Source organism: Cervus elaphus, chromosome 29 (assembly GCF_910594005.1).
Source record: "Cervus elaphus chromosome 29, mCerEla1.1, whole genome shotgun sequence".
NCBI classification, from domain to species: domain Eukaryota; kingdom Metazoa; phylum Chordata; class Mammalia; order Artiodactyla; family Cervidae; genus Cervus; species Cervus elaphus.
The window spans coordinates 62176604-62190331 of NC_057843.1; the positions used below are offsets into that span (position 1 = coordinate 62176604).

The 13728-nt window shown below is 36.8% G+C and overlaps 1 protein-coding gene across 1 annotated transcript in view; it reads right to left on the reverse strand.

Annotated features, from left to right (window-relative positions):
* The window catches only part of ERP44 (endoplasmic reticulum protein 44), a 92276-nt gene that overhangs the window by 77652 nt on the left and 896 nt on the right, over positions 1–13728 (reverse strand). The window lies entirely within an intron of this gene.

The following is a 13728-nucleotide window of genomic DNA, read 5'->3' on the forward strand; positions in this document are numbered from 1 at the left end:
AGGGTACCTGAAACTGTTCTTTCCAAGGTCAAATTGAGAACCAAATATTTTGCAACACTGTGGTACTTGTGTTAATTGTGAACAGATCACAAGACTTCCTATGAAAATCAGAATCCATTTTAATAGTAAAAACTGGTGCTAGAAAAATTGAGGAATGAGTCAATTTGAGTAGCTATTATCAAAGAATTATTTTGACTACCAAAAAAAGTGTAGCTCTTCTCCATCTCACCTCTTTCAGAATGTGAAGTCATTACAGAAACATAAGCTTTCACTAGCTAGCTGGGGTTTTACTGCAATTGGGTCAGATTCTCTCTTAGGGAATCCTCTGGTAATCTACTGGTTATGGCTCTTCCACTGCAGGGGGCACAGGTTTGATCCCTGGTCAGTGAACTAAGATCCCGCATGCTGTCTGGCACAGCCAAAAAAAAAAAAAAAACCACAACTCTCTCTTAGATCACACACACAACTGAAACCATTCTTCACTCAAAAACAGACTTCCATATTGTTTCAGTAATAATTTAACAGTTGGCATTTTCCCCTACATTTTATAAAACTTCAAAAAAAACAGCTAAACAGCAGGCATGTAAATATGAAAAGGCAGAGAAATACCCAACAGGTAAAGGAACATGAAAAATGCCCACCAAGTCAAACAAAAGAGGAGGAGATAGGGAATCTACCTGAAAAAGAATTTAGAATAATGATAATAATGATCCAAAATCTTGAAAATAAAATGGAGTTAGAGATAAATAGCCTCGAGACAAAGATTGAGAAGATGCAAGAAATGTTTAATAAAGACCTAGAAGAAATAAAAAAGTCAATTAAAAATGAATAATGCAATAAATGAGATCAAAAACACTCTGGAGGGAACCAAGAGTAGAATAACGGAGACAGATGATAGGATAAGTGAGGTAGAAGATAAAATGGTGGAAATAAATGAAGCAGAGAGGAAAAAAGAATCAAAAGAAATGAGGACAACCTCAGGGACCTCTGGGACAATGTGAAACGCCCCAACATTCGAATCATAGGAATCCCAGAAGAAGAAGACAAAAAGAAAGGCCATGAGAAAATACTCGAGGAGATAATAGCTGAAAACTTCCCTAAAATGGGGAAGGAAATAGCCACCCAAGTCCAAGAAACCCAGAGAGTCCCAAACAGGATAAACCCAAGGCGAAACACCCCAAGACACATATTAATCGAATTAACAAAGATCAAACACAAAGAACAAATATGAAAAGCAGCAAGGGAGAAACAACAAATAACACACAAAGGGATTCCCATAAGGATAACAGCTGATCTATCAATAGAAACCCTCCAGGCCAGAAGGGAATGGCAGGACATACTGAAAGTAATGAAAGAGAATAACCTACAACCTAGATTACTGTACACAGCAAGGATCTCATTCAGATATGAAGGCGAATTCAAAAGCTTTACAGACAAGCAAAAGCTGAGAGAATTCAGCACCACCAAACCAGCTCTTCAACAAATACTAAAGGATCTTCTCTAGACAGGAAATGCAGAAAGGCTGTATAAACGTGAACCCAAAACAACAAAGTAAATGGCAACGGGACCACACCTATCAATAATTACCTTAAATGTAAATGGGTTGAATGCCCCAACCAAAAGACAAAGACTGGCTGAATGGATACAAAAACAAGACCCCTATATATGCTGTCTACAAGAGACCCACCTCAAAACAAGAGACACATACAGACTAAAAGTGAAGGGCTGGAAAAAAATATTTCACGCAAACGGAGACCAAAAGAAAGCAGGAGTCGCAATACTCATATCAGATAAAATAGACTTTCAAATAAAGGATGTGAAAAGAGACAAAGAAGGACACTACATAATGATCAAAGGATCAATCCAAGAAGAGGATATAACAACTATAAATATATATGCACCCAACATAGGAGCACCGCAATATGTAAGGCAAATGCTAACAAGTATGAAAGAGGAAATTAATAGTAACACAATAATAGTGGGAGACTTTAATACCCCACTCACAACTATGGATAGATCAACTAAACAGAAAATTAACAAGGAAACACAAACCTTAAATGACACAATGGACCAGCTAGACCTAATTGGTATCTATAGGACATTTCACCCCAAAACAATCAACTTCACCTTTTTCTCAAGTGCGCACGGAACCTTTTCCAGAATAGATCACATCCTGGGCCATAAATCTAGTCTTGGAAAATTCAAAAAAATTGAAATCATTCCAGTCATCTTTTCTGACCACAGTGCACTAAGATTAGATCTCAATTACAGGAAAAAAATTGTTAAAAATTCAAACATATGGAGGCTAAATAACATGCTTCTGAATAACCAACAAATCATAGAAGAAATCAAAAAAGAAATCAAAATATGCATAGAAATGAATGAAAATGAAAACACAACAACCCAAAACCTATGGGACACTGTAAAAGCAGTGCTAAGGGGAAGGTTCATAGCATTACAGGCTTACCTCAAGAAACAAGAAAAAAGCCAAATAAATAACCTAACTCTACACCTAAAGCAATTAGAGAAGGAAGAAATGAAGAACCCCAGGGTTAGCAGAAGGAAAGAAATCTTAAAAATTAGGGCAGAAATAAATGCAAAAGAAACTAAAGAGACCATAGCAAAAATCAACAAAGTTAAAAGCTGGTTTTTTAAAAAAATAAACAAAATTGACAAACTATTAGCAAGAACTCATTAAGAAACAAAGAGAGAAGAACCAAATCAACAAAATTAGAAATGAAAATGGAGAGATCACAACAGACAACACTGAAATACAAAGGATCATAAGAGACTATTACCAGCAGCTCTATGCCAATAAAATGGACAACTTGGAAGAAATGGACAAATTCTTAGAGAATATAACTTTCCAAAACTGAACCAGGAAGAAATAGAAGATCTTAACAGAGCCATCACAAGCAAGGAAATCGAAACTGGAATCAGAAATCTTCCAGCAAACAAAAGCCCAGGACCAGATAGCTTCACAGCTGAATTCTACCAAAAATTTAGAGAAGAGCTAACACCTATCTTACTCAAACTCTTCCAGAAAATTGCAGAAGATGGTGAACTTCCAAACTCATTCTATGAGGCCACCATCACCCTAACTCCAAAACCAGACAAAGATGCCACAAAAAGAGAAAACTACAGGCCAATATCACTGATGAACACAGATGCAAAAATCCTTAACAAAATTCTAGCAAACAGAATCCAACAACATATTAAAAAAATCATACACCACGACCAGTGGGCTTTATCCCAGGAATGCAAGGATTCTTTAATATCCGCAAATCAATCAATGTAATACACCATATTAACAAATTGAAAGAGAAAAACAATATGATTATCTCAATAGATGCAGAGAGAGCCTTTGAGAAAATTCAACACTCATTTATGATTAAAATTCTCCAAAAAGCAAGAATAGAAGGAACATACCTCAACATTATAAAAGCTATATATGACAAACCCACAGCAAGCATCACCCTCAATGGTGAAAAATTGAAAGCATTTCCCCTGAAATCAGGAACAAGACAAGGGTGCCCACTCTCACCACTACTATTCAACATAGTTTTGGAAGTTTTGGCCACAGCAATCAGAGCAGAAAAAGAAGTAAAAGGAATCCAGATAGGAAAAGAAGTGAAACTCTTGCTGTTTGCAGATGACATGATCCTCTACATAGAAAACACTAAAGACTCTATCAGAAAATTACTAGAGCTAATCAACGAACATAGTAAAGTTGCAGGATATAAAATTAACACACAGAAATCCCTTGCATTCCTATACACTAACAATGAGAAAACAGAAAGAGAAATTAAGGAAACAATACCATTCACCATTGCAACAAAAAGAATAAAATACTTAGGAGTTTATCTACCTAAAGAAACAAAAGACCTATACATAGAAAACTATAAAACACTGATGAAACGAATCAATGAGGACACAAACAGATGGAGAAACATACCGTGTTCATGGATTGGAAGAATCAATATTGTCAAAATGGCTATTCTACCCAAAGCAATCTACAGATTCAATGCAATCCCTATCAAGCTACCAACGGTATTTTTCACAGAACTAGACCAAAGAATTTCACAATTTGTATGGAAATACAAAAAACCTCGAATAGCCAAAGTAATCTTGAGAAAGAAGAATGGAACTGGAGGAATCAACCTGCTTGACTTCAGACTCTACTACAAAGCCACAGTCATCAAGACAGTATGGTACTGGCACAAAGACAGAAATATAGATCAATGGAACAGAATAGAAAGCCCAGAGATAAATCTACGAACCTATGGACACCTTATCTTTGACAAAGGAGGCAAGGATATACAATGGAAAAAAGACAACCTCTTTAACAAGTGGTGCTGGGAAAACTGGTCAACCACTTGTAAAAGAATAAACTAGAACACTTTCTAACACCATACACAAAAATAAACTCAAAATGGATTAAAGATCTAAATGTAAGACCAGAAACTATAAAACTCTTAGAGGAGAACATAGGCAAAACACTCTCCGACATGAATCACAGCAGGATCCTCTATGGCCCACCTCCCAGAATATTGGAAATAAAAGCAAAAATAAACAAATGGGACCTAATGAAACTTAAAAGCTTTTGCACAACAAAGGAAACTATAAGTAAGGTGAAAAGAGATCCCTCAGATTGGGAGAAAATAATAGCAAATGAAGCAACAAAGGATTAATCTCAAAAATATACAAGCAACTCCTGAAGCTCAATTCCAGAGAAATAAATGACCCAATCAAAAAATGGGCCAAAGAACTAAACAGACATTTCTCCAAAGAAGACATACAGATGGCTAACAAACACATGAAAAGATGCTCAACATCACTCATCATCAGAGAAATGCAAATCAAAACCACAATGAGGTACCATTATACGCCAGTCAGGATGGCTGCTATCCAAAAGTCTACAAGCAATAAATGCTGGAGAGGGTGTGGAGAAAAGGGAACCCTCTTACACAGTTGGTGGGAATGAGAACTAGTACAGCCGCTATGGAGAACAGTGTGGAGATTTCTTCAAAAACTGGAAATAGAACTGCCATATGACCCAGCAATCCCACTTCTGGGCATACACACTGAGGAAACCAGATCTGAAAGAGACACGTGCACCCCAATGTTGATCGCAGCACTGTTTATAATAGGCAGGACATGGAAGCAACCTAGATGCCCATCAACAGACGAATGGATAAGGAAGCTGTGGTACATATACACCATGGAATATTACTCAGCCATTAAAAAGAATTCATTTGAATCAGTTCTAATGAGATGGATGAAACTGGAGCCCATTATACAGAGTGAAGTAAGCCAGAAAGACAAAGAACATTACAGCATACTAACACATATATATGGAATTTAGAAAGATGGTAATGATAACCCTATATGCAAAACAGAAAAAGAGATACAGATGTAGAGAACAGACTTTTGGACTCTGTCGGAGAAGGCAAGCGTGGGATGTTTTGAGAGAACAGCATGTATATTATCTATAGTGAAACAGATCACCAGCCCAGGTGGGATGCATGAGACAAGTGCTCGGGCCTGGTGCACTGGGAAGACCCAGAGGAATCAGGTGGAGAGGGAGGTGGGAGGGGGGATCAGGATGGGGAATACATGTAACTCCAAGGCTGATTCATGTCAATGTATGACAAAACCCACTGCAATGTTGTGAAGTAATTAGCCTCCAACTAATAAAAATAAATGAAAAAAAAATGCACATTAACTTCTGGGTTTATCAAATTAGAACACTAAAGTCCTGGCAAAGGTATCCTGAAACCTGAGGCAAACAGAGCATATGGGGGCCATCTTTCTACAGGTAATTTTAACAACTAAAATGTAGGAATGTTCTTAATCAGTAAATTTTTCTCTAAAGTATCATTTCTGAAGATGAAGCCTTCAAAAGGGGCTTTATCACAAACTGTAGTCCCTCAAATCCCAACTTCCCAGTCACATTCCACTGGAAGGCTCACTGGACTGCCCCAGTCTATGCAATCCTACTCAATTTTCAGTCGAAAAACAAAGCCCCAAGAAGGACAGTGACTTGCCCTACATTGCCTTGTGAACTAGTAGAGGAATCAATACTAAACACTCAAACTCTTATTTTTGAGTTTTAATTATATTGTCTGAGGTGAGGTGAAAGTTGCTCAGTCATGTCCGGGTCTTTGCGACCCCATGGACTATACAGTCCACGAAATTCTCCAGGACAGAATACTGGAGTAGGTAGCCTTTCACTTCTCCAGGGGATCCTCCCAACCCAGGGATATTGTCTGATGCCTCCCTAAATTTGCTATCAGGCTACCAAAAGACAAATCTGTGCTAATAAGACAATGAACATTTTTCCAGGTTATTGCTAACCCTTGGACAGGCAAGATATATGTTCCTCACAAGCCCTGAAACACTATTTGAGGCATTTTCCTCATTCTTTACCTCACCTTTGTCTTGGGTTTCTGAGACAGATGACAACTAGACCAGCAGTATCCAATGGCACTTTCTGCAACAATGGAAATGGTTCATCATCTGCTTTGTTCAATACAGTAATCATGGCTCAGTGGGTAAAGAATCTACCTGCAATGCAGGAAGACACAGGAGATGCTGGTTCGATCCCCGGGTTAGAAAGATCCCCTGGAGAAGGGAGATGGTAACCCACTCCAGTATTCTTGCCTGAAAAACCCCAAGGATGGAGAAGTCTGGCAGGCTACAGTCCAAAGGTTCGGAAGGAGTCAGACACAATTGAGCGACTGAGCACACACACGTGACCACTGTGCCCTTGAAAAATGGCTATTGTCACTGAGGAATGGAGTTTTATATTTTATTCCATATTAATGAATTTACAGTATAGTTATAGACAATTAAACCTTTAGTCATTCTACTGCATGTGACCCACCTACTGAACTGAGCAAAACATTCATGGTAGAGTCCCATAGAAATTCCTTTTTTCCAGTGTTAAAAATTCTTCTGATGCCTAAAGATCTTTTTCTAAAATCACTTAAATTCAATTACAACAGCCTCCTTCCACTACTAGACTCTTCTAATCTTAAGGAAGAAATGGGAAAAGTATTGGCACTCTAATTCACTTGACAGTTTTCTTTAGCTCCAATACTCAAATATTTTTCTGAGATGATTTCTTCCTTCTTTTCCCTTTTTTTTGTATTATTTTAGTAATGTTCATGTCTACAAATTCAGGTGACTAAAAATTAGATACATTAAAATATAATGTTCAAGGTTCTACATAATGAGAAAACCACACAACTAGAGGAATCAGAGATCTCGATCACAACATCACTGAGGGAATCAAAGCAGTTAGAATCTGACTGAAGTCTCTATAAGAACAGAACCAAGACCGAGATCCATGGCATCACATAAGAAATTTCTCCAAAGTCGCATTTTTGTCCTTCTCCTCTTGAATGGAATAATTGGAATGCTACTGAGAAGCCACTAGACCATGATTTTTATTTTGGCTAAGATAATAATGAGCTGTTCTAATGGAAACTGGCCAAAGGGTTTGCTAGCTTCTTTAGGGCCAATTCTGACATCTTGCCATGTCAGTGAGCCACACAGCAAGACTCCTTAAAAAAAGAAAAAGAAAGAAAACCCCCAAAACAGGTATCTAATTCATGATACAGATTTACTAAGTCATTGAAGGGTAAAAGCTTTCTTATTCATTCCACTCAAGACTGAAAATTAACTCATCAATTTAACCTTTTAAGGCTCTGTTCTCGTCTTCCTTCAAGACTTCTGATTCTGCCAGTGAGAAGAAATTTGCTTCTTTTTAGACATCTATAGCTGTACTTCTCATACTTAATGGTCATATATGAATCAGCAAGGTACACTATTAAAGTACAGATTCTGAATCAGTATGCCTGGGGTGAGGACACTGGAAGAAGCAAGATCTACAACTCGCTTCTACAAATACCTTAAAGACACCTATCATTCTCATTTTGGAATTCTAATTATTTACATATAGAGCTTTTCTCCCTCACTAAACTATAAATTCCTTGAAAGCGTGATATGAATCTCAATTATCTTTCTCTTTCATAGCAGATAGTAAACAGGCCCTCAAATGATAGGAGGAAAGAAAAGAATAATACCAAGGAAATAAATTTGCTGCAGCCTGAAACCCAGGTAGATGCTCTCTATGGGATCAAAGGTAGGCTAACGAGCACTGAATGCTGTGAAAAGCCAAGCTGCGTTTTTTCATTTAGTTAGTTAAATGGATCAGAGTACAGTAATACAAGAAAAGCTGTGACCAAAGTGTGCTCTTCCTCCCACTGGATAGCAGAGTGAGGGGGGCATAGACCTGCAAAACCAGCAGAGTTTTTGAGGAACTACCCAATCAAATAAGAAATTTACTAATTAGAGAAGTCAGAGGAATATCCTTTTAAAAAACAAGATAGACTACCAAAGAATCACTGAATCATCAAATCTGGAGTGCTTACCTTGGAGAATAAAAAATGTAGTTAGGTGATGTACCCAAAGATACACTGTTAAGGATGTAGAATAGGTGGAACTTGCACACAGATGCCCTGACAGCTAACCCTGTATTTTTTGCATTCTGCTACCTCATGAATGGACACTAAAGGAAGAAAGAACACTTTGTCATTCTTAAACTGTATCTTGTGAGCACATCTATTCTGAATTACTGCAATGAGTAAACAAGGTTTTGGAAAGGGGTAAATAACAAACACATATATACATATTCAAGCAGAACTATAAATGTCATTAATTTGAAGAAAACAAACCTTTGGTTGTAATCAAATAAATATACATTTAAACCAGATAATATTGTTGGTCTACTACACTGGCACAGACTACAAAAGCATCCATTGTAACCAGAGTGTGAGGAAGTGGATATTCTCATACATTGTTCATAGAAATTAACATCTGGACAACTTTCCAGTAGGACACATTTGTACAATGTATCAGAAATCCTAAATAAAAGATATATCATAAGAGAAAAAAATAAAAGGATCTAAGATATACAATTCTACAGAATTAACCTGAGAATATATTTGCAGATCTATAGTGAATATCATTGTATGTGAATCATCTGCACATTTCTTTCACAACTGTGGAAAACTGGAGATGACCAATAACCGTATTTTATATTAAAAATGTTATTTATATTAAAATAGTAATATCTTAACAAACGATGAAGTAAAATATAGTGCATCTAAAAGCTGAGTTACTACAAAGCTATTAAAAGTCAGAGTCTACAGTGTGGAACATGTTGTCAGTAACTGTGACAATCAGACATTTTTTACAAGGCTTTTACAAGTTTTAACGCATCCAAAATATTACTGAGTTGAGTAGTACACTCCAGTGCTTCTCAAGCTGACTGTATCCCAGGATCAACTAAGGTGATAAAGAGTTAAAACACCCATGGTAAAGAATGCAAACATGAGAAAAGTTTGTTACCTTGTTGGTGAGAACTCAAAATGGCAAAACTCCTGTGGAATTTCTACTATCTAGCAACATCTACAAAATTACATTTATTATTTGTCTGAGCAACTTCAATTACAGGAATCTATTAATATCTCAAAGATACACTAGCAAAAGTAGTTCTGAAAGTAGTTTAACATATTTGTTAAAGCAAAAGAATGGGAACAATAATAGCCACATCTACCCAGAGGAGAAATAAACAGTTTAGAAGAAATAAGGAATATTTCTATCCTGAATACACTTTACACTCTAGGATACACTTTACAGAGAGGTTAAGAGGGGAGAGGGTGAGGTGGGCAGAGAAAGTATGAATAATGTGCCAGAGGGTACGAAGGGGATGGAGAAACATACAGATATGCAGATACAAGTAGACTGCTTACATTGCTTTTTAAAAGAAATAGTTAAAAATTAAAAAAAAAAATTTAAGGTTTCTTATATGAGGAGGAAGTTAAGAGAATAGACTAGACCAGAGATAGAAGTTAGCCTTCTGTAAATGTTTGTTTTATAGATTGCTTTGGAAGCAGTAAACCTTACATATCGATAATTATATATTAGAAAATAACTTTTTAAAAACTGAAAAACAAATGAACCTAACTATTGAGTTGGTGGTTAAGCCTACATAAAGTTAACTACAAATGTATAGGGAATAAATGGAACAGAGAAACATGAAACCACACCAGAAGGACACAATCAGTAACATTCAGAAAGTGAGAAGTAACACAGGACAGAGGACCCAGTTTTCTCAGCAATAAATTACAAGGGAAAAAAAAATTGAGATTGAGAGAGAAGCCACAGATGTAAAAATCTTACAAGAGATGTATAATCCAACTGGGATGTATGGCCCTTACACAGCTCCTGCTTTGAACATTCAATTTGTTAAAAATTTTTTTTTCTCTTTGAAACAGGAAAATCTTAACACTAAGTATTTGATGATATAAAGAAATTTCTGTTACTTTTTCTACTTGTGACAATAGTATTCTGTTTTCTGCTTTGCTGTTTAATTCCTATCTTTCAGAGAGAGACATACTAAAGAAAAAACAAATGACCTGGGAACTAAAAACGAAGCAGACAAGCCATGTTTGGGTCCCCCAGATACAGCAGCCTGGCAGAGGGCCTGCACAGAACTGTATTAACATTGGCCCAGATGCTTCCAATGAGCAACCAGGTTCTGTAAACCACTGATCTGGAGCAAGCCATATCAACGGGATAAATGACCCACAGAGTCATAAATGGAACCACAGGTATCCAGAAGTACGCTTTCTGACGACAGGAATCAGTATCTGTAATAGCCACAAATGGCTAAAACTGACATCTATGAATTCTACAATACTTATTTTTTAAGATACTTAAAGAGTTTAGTTAAATAAATATTTACTTAGCTCTCTGATTTACTTAGTTCCCTAAGCAAACACTTCTTGGCTTCTTATACATATTGAACAAACCAGGAGAACAATAATGTCAAAAGCCTTAATGTCCAGGCACAAGGCAATTAGGGCTAGTAACAACTTATGATCCATAAACCTAACCATCAAGAGATTAACAAGAAAGACTTTTCCGTAAAGTAACTGGAGCAGAATGTTATAATCTGTGAACCACAGAAAAGTCAGTTTAGGCTATATCAGACAACTTCATTCCAACTTAGTCTTATTTCACTTATCTCACAATCTCAAAACTCGTGTACAAAACCAATGCAGGAAGAACCATTAAGAAATAAATAATTTAAGGGGAAAATTATCACTTTTAATCCTGAGTAAACCCATCTCAGAAAGATAAGCAGAAAAGAGCCAATTGATAAGTAACTGATTCTTTGGTTAGTGATAAATGAAACATCCCCTTAACTTATCCTATGAGCTGCCAAGTAAAGACTGTCACAGAGCAAAATGAAAAGACACTGCCATGATATATCTGGTCAGATGCTTTTTCTCTGATTCAGGTGGCTCTCCTTAAAAGCACACACAACTGAGAAGGAATTTCCCAATCCAGACATTATATACATGGAGCTTTAGTAGAGAAATGTTGCTCCAGGATTCAAATCACCCACAAAATATGATAAGCAGTTATAGAGGCAGAGATTATACAGTTTAGGAACTAAAGTTGTAACCGCACATCTAATGGATCAATTCAAACCATAACAGTACTAATACAATGAGGCACAGTAAAGGTACCAGGAGGATTAGGCCTTTTTTGCATTTGCCAGGTGACTCAAATACCTTTTCTGATTTACCCAAAATCAGTGTGCCTACGATACCTGACTTTGCCCAAGACGTTGCAAATTCAGTGGAGTTTAAAAATAATTTAACGGCAAAGGGTGTGTTTCAAAAAGCAAGCCCAAAATACAAGAACTCATTGTCTAAGACCCTGACTTTAAAGCTATCTATACATAAAAGCTCAGGGAAGAAAATGTTGTCACATTGAACTTTTACGCTTAGTTACGCATCCCAGAAAGGCTTTTAAGGCAGAGAATGATAAATCCCAAAATGATTTTGAGATAGAGGTGGTGGGGGGGGGGGGGGGAGGGAACTACCTGCCCACAGAAGTTTAGGATTTTATGTTTCAGCTGTTATCTTATGAACACCACTAAACAGATCTAGTTCTTCAGGGCAGAGGTATAGTTTGCCTGAAAAAAAATCATTGTGGTAATAGAATATATGGCTTTTTGGAGCATGCCATTTAAGGGAGAGAAAAAAAATGACCTCAGCTAAGTGGGAACTTAGATATTCAATGGCTAAACGTGGGAGGGAATAAACTTGAAGTCTGAGAGGGGAAGCTGGAAGGAGGAGGAAGAAAGTACACTAGAGAAGATAAAGCATGTATTTTCAGACAGGTGGGTTACTGAGTAAGCAGGTTCCATCACAAGAACAGAACTGCCAATTAGAAAAGTAATTCAAATTGTGATCAGACAGATGTTCTATAAATATTTGCTAACTGGCAAATGATTATTAAAACTACTTTGGTAAACAGTGTGATCGAACTGAATTTAGCTCCACGTGTAACTCTGGCTTACTAAACCTTTTCGTGGGCTTTATTTTCCAGCCTATTAACCTTTATAGGTTAACCTTTATTCTCTAAAATACCTTCTATTCTGCTACATTTATTTAGAGGTAAGTATACAAAATGTTAACAAGATTTTAAAAGTATTAGAAAAAAATTTTTTTATGCTTAACAACGTTTGTAGGCTTTCTATAAAAAGCATAAGTTATTTCAAAACAAATTATTTTTCTTTCTTAAATTTAGCTCTACAGCCAAACAGTGAATCTGATACAGTTTCCCTAATCAGTATTTCACCTTTTCTTTTCAATCTCTTATGATTTTTGCCCTTCGTATTTTTTGTAACCTAGAAGTAATTTCTGGCAAACAACTCATAATTCTGGCCATTTTTATGGATATGGAAAGATGAGTATCTATTACCCTTAGAGACAGAGTGGTCTCTGAGTATTATTCTAGTACTCCAGAAGAAAAAGACCCACAGGGTATGATGCAATTACCAAGAAATTGTTCTCTACAGAATATTTTCCTCTATAGAGAAACGACTCCTTACTCTATGAGAAATGACAACAGGACACTTCATCATGTAACATGACCATGTTTATACGCAACTTTTAGTTCTCAAAAGTATTTTGACATACCCTTTAGTTTTTTAATAGCACTTTTCCTCTGAAAAAGTCCAAGTACTGGATCTGGCCTTTGAATATGACTTGAAAATCACAGAGAAAAGAGGGAGGAGAGAGGAAGGAGAGGGGAGAGAAGAGAAAACAGGAAGAGAGGGGACAGGCAGAGAGAAACTATTTCAAACACAAACATTAAAAATTTAACGTGATGTGGCAGAATAATCACTGTGAGTCAAGAGACCTGCTTCAAATCCCAGTCCTGCCAGTAACCAGCTATATGACTTTCTGTGAGTCACTGAATTATATTTCTTACATTGTCAAGAGTGATTTTAACTTAATGTTCAACTTAAATTTAGCCTTATAAAAACCTACTACAATTAAAGTACTTTCAAACATCGTGTTATAACAACAGTTCAATTAAAAGTACATCATTTGGCCGCATGGAGTTAGTCCTTCACTTTTGTCTCAGTTTGACCTGCAGCCTGGCTTACTCAGGTTGCACACTCAAGATGTACTTTGGAGGAAGACGGAGTGGGGGAAGCTTCCTTTGCAACATGGGATGGTGCTGAGCCGGTGAGGGAGTTAAGAAATAAGTGCATATGTCTGCAGAAAACCTGGTCATTCACCAATCAGGAGCCTGAAGAACAACTCTGCTTAAATTTCGGGGTGGAGAGGGGCA